The sequence below is a fragment of the Ceratotherium simum genome, chromosome 5 (genome assembly GCF_057802395.1).
Source record: "Ceratotherium simum simum isolate JZ-2026a chromosome 5, ASM5780239v1, whole genome shotgun sequence".
Classification (NCBI taxonomy): domain Eukaryota; kingdom Metazoa; phylum Chordata; class Mammalia; order Perissodactyla; family Rhinocerotidae; genus Ceratotherium; species Ceratotherium simum.
The window spans coordinates 80,728,599-80,738,284 of NC_141904.1; the positions used below are offsets into that span (position 1 = coordinate 80,728,599).

Genomic DNA, 9,686 nt, shown 5'->3' on the forward strand with positions numbered 1-9,686 from the left:
TTTCCCACATACACACATTTACACACACCATATGTTTATATGAATGTGTGTGTGTGTGTATGTGTGTACGTTTAATCTGGGAAATGAATATACTGAAACTATGGAACTGTTCACAGTTCCATATTACTTTCCTTTTATAATATTTTATTACTCAGCTTGTAAAAACATCTTTCCATGGCTCGCATCCTACACAGCATAAATAATCTTTCCTACTCTAATCATAGCCACGCTCCTTCCCTTCCCTTTACAGTTCAAATAGCTGAAAAGACAAGGGGCTTCATGCAGACCCTGTAGTACGCTGATTTAAAGGGCCTTTCAAGACACACATAGCAGAGGTGGGACCCGAACAAATTAAAGTGCCGCCATATCAGCTCAGCTTTCCCTAATTTGGACTTCAAACCGGGTTTAAAGGAAGGATCTGTCTTTCGTGCAGCTCCATATTTCTGCAGCCTCGTAGCTGAGTTGAATCTTGATATTCTGATTACTATTTTGTTTGTTCTCTTCCGTAGGTCCCCTCTGCTACTGTGGACTATCCATGCAATGCAAGAAAGAAGGAAAGGATAAAATAATCTAATCCAGTGGTTCTCGAACTCGAGCGTGTCTCAGCATCACCTGGAGGGTTGGTTACACTTACATACTGGGCCCCACTCCCAGAATGTCTGATTCAGTAAGTCTGGGCCTGGGCCTGAGAATTTGCATTTCTAACAAGTTTTCAGGTGATGCCAATGGTGCTGGTCCATCTACCACACTTTGAGAACCACTGGCCTAATCTAATCAGGAGCCAATCGAGCACCACTGAACTCTCCAACTTGATTCCCCTCACAATAGTTGCGAAGTATCAGTCTGACATTGAGCTCCCAGGAGTCCATGTATTGTTTTAAAAAGATTTGAGACAACTTTGAATTAGGAAATATCACATTATAACTCAAACTTTCAGCTTCTTTTTTGAAAAAATAGATCTGGCCACATTGGGTCCTTCCTCCCTCATGACACCAATGGGATGGGGCTGATCAACATGCCTTTAGAGCTGTGCCTCTTGATCTTGGCTTCACGTTTGAATTACCTGGGAAGCTTTCAAAAATCGCAATGCCCAGGCTGCACGTCAGCCCAATTATATCAGAATGTCGAGGGGCTCCCACCCCTTGCAGAAAATGGCATGAGGAGAACTCTACCTTCTAAAGTCACTGTGAGGAATAAATGAAATAATAAGGGCAACAGACATCACTTCTATTATTTATTGAGCACTTACTCTGTGTCAGGCACTGTATTAAGTGATTTACAAATGTTACTATATTTAAAACTCACCTGGAAAATGGTGGGCATTAAATTGGCATCGATGATCAGTAGAATTGATAGGGTGACTTAATTGTATAGAAGGAAGGAAAAGGATTAGGGTTACTTAGTAAAAGAAAATAAGTTGAATTAATTTAAAACCTGGCTCTACCGCTGACTAACAGTATCATCATGGGCAAAGAAACAGTCTGTTTGTACATGGTTTCATTTTCCCTGGTTGGAAAATGGAAATAATAATATCATCTGTCTCCTTGGGTTAGAGGATTAAATAATTTAATACATGAAGGCTTCCAGTTTCAACTCTGACATGAAAAGTGTTTGGAAGTCTTCATTCCCATCCTACAACAAGAGAAAGCTAGATAAGTTAAAAATCAGTGGCTTTTCTTGGATCTGTCAGAGAACTGAGGTTGCAGGGCAAACCACCACCCGGAAATCTGGAGAGTCAGGTGTATATCAAGGGTGACAGTTAAGATCTGCCCACCCAGATCAGAAGCGCTGAGGGCGTAAACCGGGGGAAACACTCAAATGGTAACGCTGATGAATTGCTGGAGGCCAAGCATATCCCAATAATACTGGCATTATCACAAGGATTGGGAGGTGTTCCCTCCTTCTTTTTTTTTCTGAAAGAGTTTGTGTAGGATTGGTATTATTTATTCCTTAAATGTTTGCTAGAATTCACCAGTGGAACCATCCTGGCCAAGACATTTATTTGTGAGAAGTTGCATTTTTTTTTATTCCTTGGTAGAAGGCACGTTTTCTGGGCTTTACTTCAAGGAACTCTGTAAGGTTCTCAAGACAAAGGTCCAAGAAAGCTCCTCTCCTGTTTCTGACAGAGGGAGGGAAGAGTAATCAATGTGAGTCCCTAACAAGGGCATATTCTTCAGAGGAAGAGATTTTAGGGGCCTCATCTCAGATTGGAGAAGGGCATTTCTCCCACTCAAGTACTCTGTAGCCATCTTGTCTCAACTAACGAGGCAAAAAACTTAGTTGTCATGGGTCAGGGATTCAAGGAAATTGATTTAGAACTCTGCAGCCAGGGAAGGGAGTAGGGAAGGGGAATAAAAAAGCTATACCACTGAATAAGCATTTGTGAAAGTCACAGGCCACTAAAAGCCTGAGACTTAATCAGAAGATTATAGACTGCTCCCTTTCTCCGCACATTACCACCACACCAATAGGGCTCCAACTTAACCATACTGTACTATAGCTGAAAGAGCTGTAAGATGCCGTCTCTCTCTGAGGTGGTGGACTTAGGGAAGCTCAAAGTTGAAAAGAAGACAAAAACAAGAACATAAGAGGAACTTCGAGTCTCCTACACCTATTGCTGCAAAAATTATTAAACAGCCCAACTCCTAGCCAGATCAACATAAAATATCACACTAAAGCCCTCTTGCCCTCAATTTCTAGTACTCAATACAATGTGTCTGACTTTTAACAAAACATTATAAGGCACGCCAGAAGACAAGAAACAACACAGTCTTAAGAGACAAAGCAAGAATCAGAATCAGACCCAAATGTTGGAATTATCAGAGAATTTCAAGTTACTGTGATTAACATGATAAGGGCTCTAATAGAAAAACTAGACAACACACAAGAACAGAGGGGGAATGGAAATAAAAAGATGAAAAGGCTAAGAAGGAATCTAAAGGAAATGCTAGGAACCACAGTAACCAAAATGATTTCATCTTCAAAATTTATCATGTTCAAAATAGTACCTGGATCATAATAAGAGCAGGGTAAATGTTAGCTATTTGGGGGAAATCTGATAAGCCTTTAGGAGGAATAACAAGGCAAGGAGAAGCAATCGGGTTTGTTTGATCACAGAAGCAAGGGGAGTCAAGAATACAGTGGGAGTTTTACCAGAAAACTTGCATCTTTAGTAGTACAGACTGAACTGTTCATATGCCCCAAATTCATATGTTGAAGCCCAACACTCATTGTGACTGTATTTGAAGATAGGGTCTTTAAAGAGGTAATTGATGTTTAATGAGGTCATATAACTGGGATCCTAATCCAATAGGACTGATGTCCTTATAAGAAGAGGGAGAAACACCAGGGATGGACATGCACAGAGAAAAAGGCCATGTAAGGCCACAGTGAGCAGGTGGCCATCTGCAAGCCAAGGAGAGAGGCCTCAGGAGAAATCAACCCTGCTGACATCTTGATCTCGGACTTTCAGCCTCCAGAACTTAAGAAAATAAATGTCTGTTGTCGAAGCCCCCCAGTCTGTGGTATTTTGTTGTGGCTGCCCTAGCAGACTAATACATTCAAGAAAGGCTATGATTACCATCCCCAGTTGCCCTGGATCCCTTCTTTAGAATAGTCATTCACAAATGAGAAAGAACATGAAAATGAAGTAAGGAGACATCAGAGGCTGGTCCACACACATTCTAGCTAACTCCTTTAGGCGGGATATTTGGGGAGGAGATTGAGTGGTGTTTGTGCTAATGACAAACTGAAAAATAGTTAAATTGAGCCTGAAGAAGAAAACAAACAATGGAACAGAATGAATGTTTAAGATGATAACATAAGAAACCTTTCCAGAAATATAAGAAGTTTCGACTTTACATATTAAAAGGGCCTACAGGACACCTGCTAAATTTAACTGAGAGTAATCCACTCCAAGACGTATCCTGGTCAGAAATAGCCTGATGGAATTTTCATTGTGATTACATTCAATCTATTGACGAATTTGAGAACTGCCATGTTAACAATATTGAGGACTTCAATTCATAAACATGGTATGTCTCTCTATTTATTTGGATCTTAAATTTCTTTCTGTGATGTTGTGTAGTTTTCAGTGTACGGTTCTTGCACACATTTAGTTAAACTTATTCCTATTTATTTTGTTCCTTTTGATACTACTGTGAATTGAATTGCTAACTTCATTTTCAGATTGGAGATTTTTTGCTAGTATATAGAAATACAATAAATTTTTGCTTATACATCTTGAATCCTGATACCTTGCTAAGCTTGCTTATTAATTGTAGTCATTACATTTTTTACATACAAAATTATGACATCTTCAAATAATGATAATTTTATTTCTTTCTTTCCAATCTGTACGGCTTCAATTTCTTTTTCTTGCTTCTTTGCATGGACTAGATCCTTCAGCACATTTTTTAGTAGAGGTGGTGAGAGTGGAGAGCCTTATATGTTTCTGATCTTAAGGGAAAGGATTCAGTTTTTTGTCATTAAAAAATCATGTTAGCTGAGGTCTTTTCATAGATTGCATTTATCAGTTTGAAGAACTTCCCTTCTAAATTCATTGAGAATTTTCTTCTCTTATCACCCATGGGTATTACAGTTTTTCAAGTGCTTCTCTGCATGCATTGATGTGATCACGTGTTTTTGTCCTTTATTCTATCAATATGGTATGTTACATTGATTTTCAATCGTTAAAACAACTTGAATTGCTGAGATAAACTCATTTGGTCATGGTGTACAGTCCTTTTTATATACTGCTGGATTTGATTTGTTAATTTTGTTAAGAATTTATGGTCTATGTTCATGAGGGATATTGATCTGTAATTTTCTTTTCTTGTAATGTCTTTGTTTCTGGTATCTTGGTAATATTGGCATCATGAAATGAGTTAAGGAGTGTTCCTTCTTTCTCTTTTTTCTGAAAAAGTTTGTGCAGGATTAGGATTCTTCCCTAAAAAAGAGAAAAAAATGTTTGATAGAGTTCAACAGGAAAGCCCTCTGGGCCTAGACTTTTTTTTATCGGCCCTGAGCTAGCATCTGCCAATCCTCCTCTTTTTGCTGAGGAAGACTGGCCCTGGGCTAACATCCATGCCCATCTTCCTCCACTTTATATGGGACGCCGCCACAGCATGGCCCAACAAGCGGTGCGTCGGTGCGCGCCCGGGATCTGAACCAGTGAATCCCGGGCCGCCACAGCAGAGCGCAAACACTTAACCGCTTGTGCCACTGGGCCGGACCCCTGCACCTAGACTTTTATTTGTGAAAAGTTTTTTTTTTTCAGTTTCTAATGCAATGTCTTTATTTGCTATGGATCAATTTAGATTTTCTATTTCTTTCTTAAAACATTTTTGGTAATTCGTGTCTTTCCAGGAATTTGTCTATTTTGCCTAAATTGTCTAATTTGTTAGCATCAAATTATTCTTAACATTTCCTTATCAGCCTATTAATTTCTGTAGGGTTGAAAGTAATGTCCTGATTTCATTTCTAATTTTGGTGATTTGTGCTTTCTCTCGTTTTTCCTGAGAAGAGCAGGGACTGTCTAGAAGTTGTAAGAACTCAGATGAGAAAAGAAGTGATGCTGAAGTCAGCGAATGGAGAGGAAATGGAGATAAACCTATGGATATGAGAGGCTTCAGGACAAGAATAGTGAGCACTTAGTGAGGAATCACATTTCAGGGTGGGGAGAGGGAGGGGTCAAGGTGTTTCCCAAATTACTGGGTTGGCTGGCGCTCTGGGCAGATGGCGATACCATTCACAAGTCTGTGGACCCTTAATGAGGAAGTCAATTTGAGAACAAAGATCAGTTGGTTTGGTATTCAAAATGCAAATATCTTATCTGAAAGAGGTAACAAATTAACACAAATTTGCATATCAAACCAAAATTTTTTCTTTGGGGAGCAAGTGATGATAACATTATAATACGTTAGTGAGAAGACGTCCTGGAAGGACAGCAGATCTGCAAGACCGGCTCCATCCTTTCCTCCATCTCCATGACTGACACTCAATTTGTAGCATTTTACATTACTCCTTTGTTGGACAGCTTATTCTATTCTTCACAGAAGGACACAAAACACAGTATGTGGATACCCAAGACCGAGCCACACCTAGGCGATATTTATCACCATAGAGAACATCATCGTATTAACCAGGCTTTTAATTTCCTGTGTTCTAATGCTTTGACATCTGGGGTCTTACTGACCCTGGAGGGACTGCCCTCCCAGGGTTAGACAATTCCCAGAGACAGGAAACAACTGGCCTGCAAGCTCGTTTCCATATGCAAACCAACCAGTCCAGAGCCCACACCCCCACCACTTCCTTATCTGGCTCTCACACACTCCAGGCCACTATCCGCCTGCCCTAATCACCCCAGGGAAGGAACCAGACTACTAGGGACAGCTCCTACACTCCAGAGCCCATTGAAATTGTTCAAACTTGCCCATCCTAATCCTGCTTACCCTGCCTCACCCCTTCCTACCCACAAAAACCACAATAAAGGCTCTTGCACACATTTTCCCCCACTCCCTCTGCCTCCTGACCTATCCCTCCAGTACTGCCCGTGTGGACCCCCATGGCAGCGTGTGTGACCCCTCCTCTTGAGATCTATGAGTAAATAACTCTATTTTCAATGGCCATCATCTCCTAATCTATTGGCCTTGCCCTACCTAAATAAAAATAAAACCTGTATTTTACAACAATCAGTGAGCAATCTCTCCCCCACTGCGAGAATAAATTAGTGCCTGAGGCACAGAGGAATATGCCTGTACATATTCAGGGCCATTCTTCCCTCCATTACTAACTCACTCCAACGCTGAGTCCTGGAGCTTTTAAATAAAATGGTCCCCACAACAGCAGAGTGAAAATGACCTTTAGAAAAGTGATTGGGACCTAATTATTTCTGTCAAATCCCAGAGAGTATTAGGAGATTAATTACAGAAAAGCCACCCTCTTGCCATGTTTGCTGGATTCAGTTTCATCGTTTTCTCTCATCGAGGCAAAGAGAGTGGGGCAGGACCAAGGAGATAGGAGCTTATTCCCCTGTCTCTGTGCTGCTCATCTGCCTCACCCAGGTATTGTTTAACATGTTTGGTGAGGTCACATCACAGAGCACAGCAAGCGCAGATACATGTGTTGGGGTCTGGGGGAGAGGAAGGGAGGCACTTTGAATAGTGCAGGTGATTTGATTCCTTCTGATCCAGTCAATGAACACAGATGTCCCAATATAAGGATGAGATGAGAGCATTTATCTGCTAAATCCACCATCAGTTACATGCCCTGCATGCCTCTCACAGGAGAAATACATGTAGCTCACATGCTACGTGAAATGTGTTTAAAAATTACAGTATGTATTTATCTTATGAGGGTCCATCACCCTTATCTGTTGATCAAGCAAAGAAGCGTTGATGAGGTGTAATGCTGCAGGAAAATATTGGCTAAGAGTAACTTCTTTAGAGATAGCATATTTTGAGCAATTAAAAATATCAAGGGTGGTTTTGACTATCCTGGATGTTCACATTTCAACTGACTTTAGAACCTAAACTTGAAGCAAGATTAAATTTTGCTCTCCTTGGCACTCTCCCTGGGTGAGACACTAGGCACTTCAGAATACAAAGGCATGTGTGAGCTGCATGCATGCTAAGCTTGTTTACTCAGTCGGGCAGAGACTTGAACAAGTAAACAAAACTAGTCAAAATCAAGAGTAAATGTCAAATGAGAGGACTATCCAGTATATGTCATCCCAATGGAATCTTGATAAACAGATATCCACAAGAGAGGAGAGTAAAGGGAATCTAGGCTTGTGAAATTTGAGGGAAAAGAGAGAGAATATCTGAGAAGTATATCTCTCTGCCAACTCTATTTGGGCACGCAAACTAGTCAACGGACGGGGTAATCTAGCAGCTTCCATGAACACTGAAAGTGTGCCGATACGACGACCCTGCAATAACACTTCTGGGCACACTAGAGAAATACTTGCACATGTGCGTGAAAAATCACCTTCATTTTCTCTACAGCTTTGCAAAGATGCAAAAACAGCCCAAATACCCACCAGCAGGTGGATGGATAAACAGAACAGACAGTGGGGAGTAGTAGGTAAGGACAATGAATTTGAACTACTTGGAACAACGTGCCTAGATATCAACAAACATGATTGTGTGAAAAATACAAATTATAGAAAGTTACAAACCATATGATGCCATTTATGTGAACTAAAATAAACATAGAATAATACTATGTATTATTCAGTTAACAACATGCAACAAAATCAAAATAGTGGTTACTTCTGGGGAAGGTGAGAGGGAATCAGAACTGGCAAGGATAATCAAACAAAACTTTAGTTTCATCTGTAATATTTTCTCATGTGAAGTATGTATTTTCTATATCACTTTTGTAATTTCCTATATCACTTTTGTAATTTTTTTAAAGAAGTATATCAACATAGTAATTATACACAGACTTAACGTATTTTAAAATACTGGAAGTACTATGACAATTACCAACAAGGATTAATTTCAAATAGAACTATGAATGCCATCTTCTGCTTTGTAGTTTTCAGATTTCTTCTCCATCAATCAAAACTCTATCCTTCCCTAACCAAAAAAATGTAATTAAATTTTTAAGGCACAAAGCATAGCTGGAGGCCAGTGGGGAGGACAATTTGACTGGAACACCATGGAGAAGATACTAGAAGATGGGGTCAAAAAAGATAAATGATGCTTGGCTCCAGAAGCCTTTAAATGCAAGGTTAAGAAGTTTAGACTTCATCCTCTGCCCCCTGGGAAGCATTACTCGTTTCTGAGATGGAGAACATCATGGATCAAAAGGACAAATCAATATCCATTCTTCACCCCTACCTCTCAAAGGGTATCTATTCACCATCATCTCCAACTTCATAGAACTCTGAGGAGTTTAGCTGCCAGGCAAGAACTTCAAAGCTATGTTCTCTCCTCTCCAAGGGGGTTGCTGTTTAAGAAAGGATTTAAATGCTTAAGACTTTAAAAAACACATTAAGAACTGCCCCCTTCCTCTCCTGGCTCACCTTTATTCTATAGCATGGACTCTCCTAAAAGGCACTTGGAGATGATGATGCTTTTTCAAGTGTAAGTCCCAGCACGTTCAGCCATCAGCAGGGAAAAGTGCGATCACATTTCTTTCATCTCTGTAGCCTCCCAGGTCCTGCCTATCAAAGCAGAAGTGAGCAACGAACCCTGTGGTGAAAGGAACAAAACAATTCTGAAGAGGATGACTGGAAAAAAGTTCAGCTGACATCCTTCCTAAAACCTCAGGATGCTGCTGAGTTCAGCTTAACTGAGCAGGGGAAAGCTATGAGACAGACCCATTGGATTTCCAGAATTCAACATGTGCCATGTGCACACGGTTTAGCCCCAAGGCGCATTACAGAGAGAAATAAATGGATGGTTTATAGGAAAGGGTTAAACTTGAAACACCATCACCCAGAAGGGTCTGCTACATGTTTCCTCCTCTTTCAGAACTAAAACAGCCCCATCCTCGACTTTCTCTTCTCTATGCCTCTTCCAAACTTTTGCTCAAAATGGCCAAAGAAAGCATCACAAGAAAACAGCATAGAGAAATAAGCCTAAGACAAGATAAAAAGCAAGCATTAACAGTGAAAGAAGGAAGGACATCACCCTGTAGTCAAGTACCCGCTCATTGCCTGACCACACTCGAGGGAT

At 40.4% G+C, this 9,686-nt stretch overlaps 1 long non-coding RNA gene across 1 annotated transcript in view; it reads right to left on the minus strand.

The window, feature by feature from the left end:
* LOC147917099 (uncharacterized) overlaps positions 1 to 9,196 on the minus strand; it is a 169,761-nt gene extending 160,565 nt beyond the window's left edge. The window contains exons 1-2 of the long non-coding RNA XR_015552262.1: positions 9,032 to 9,196; positions 8,847 to 8,955 (exon numbers count right to left, since the gene is read on the minus strand). This is a non-coding gene — a long non-coding RNA (uncharacterized LOC147917099). The remainder of the gene's footprint in view (positions 1 to 8,846; positions 8,956 to 9,031) is intronic.
* Positions 9,197 to 9,686: the final 490 nt, after the last annotated feature.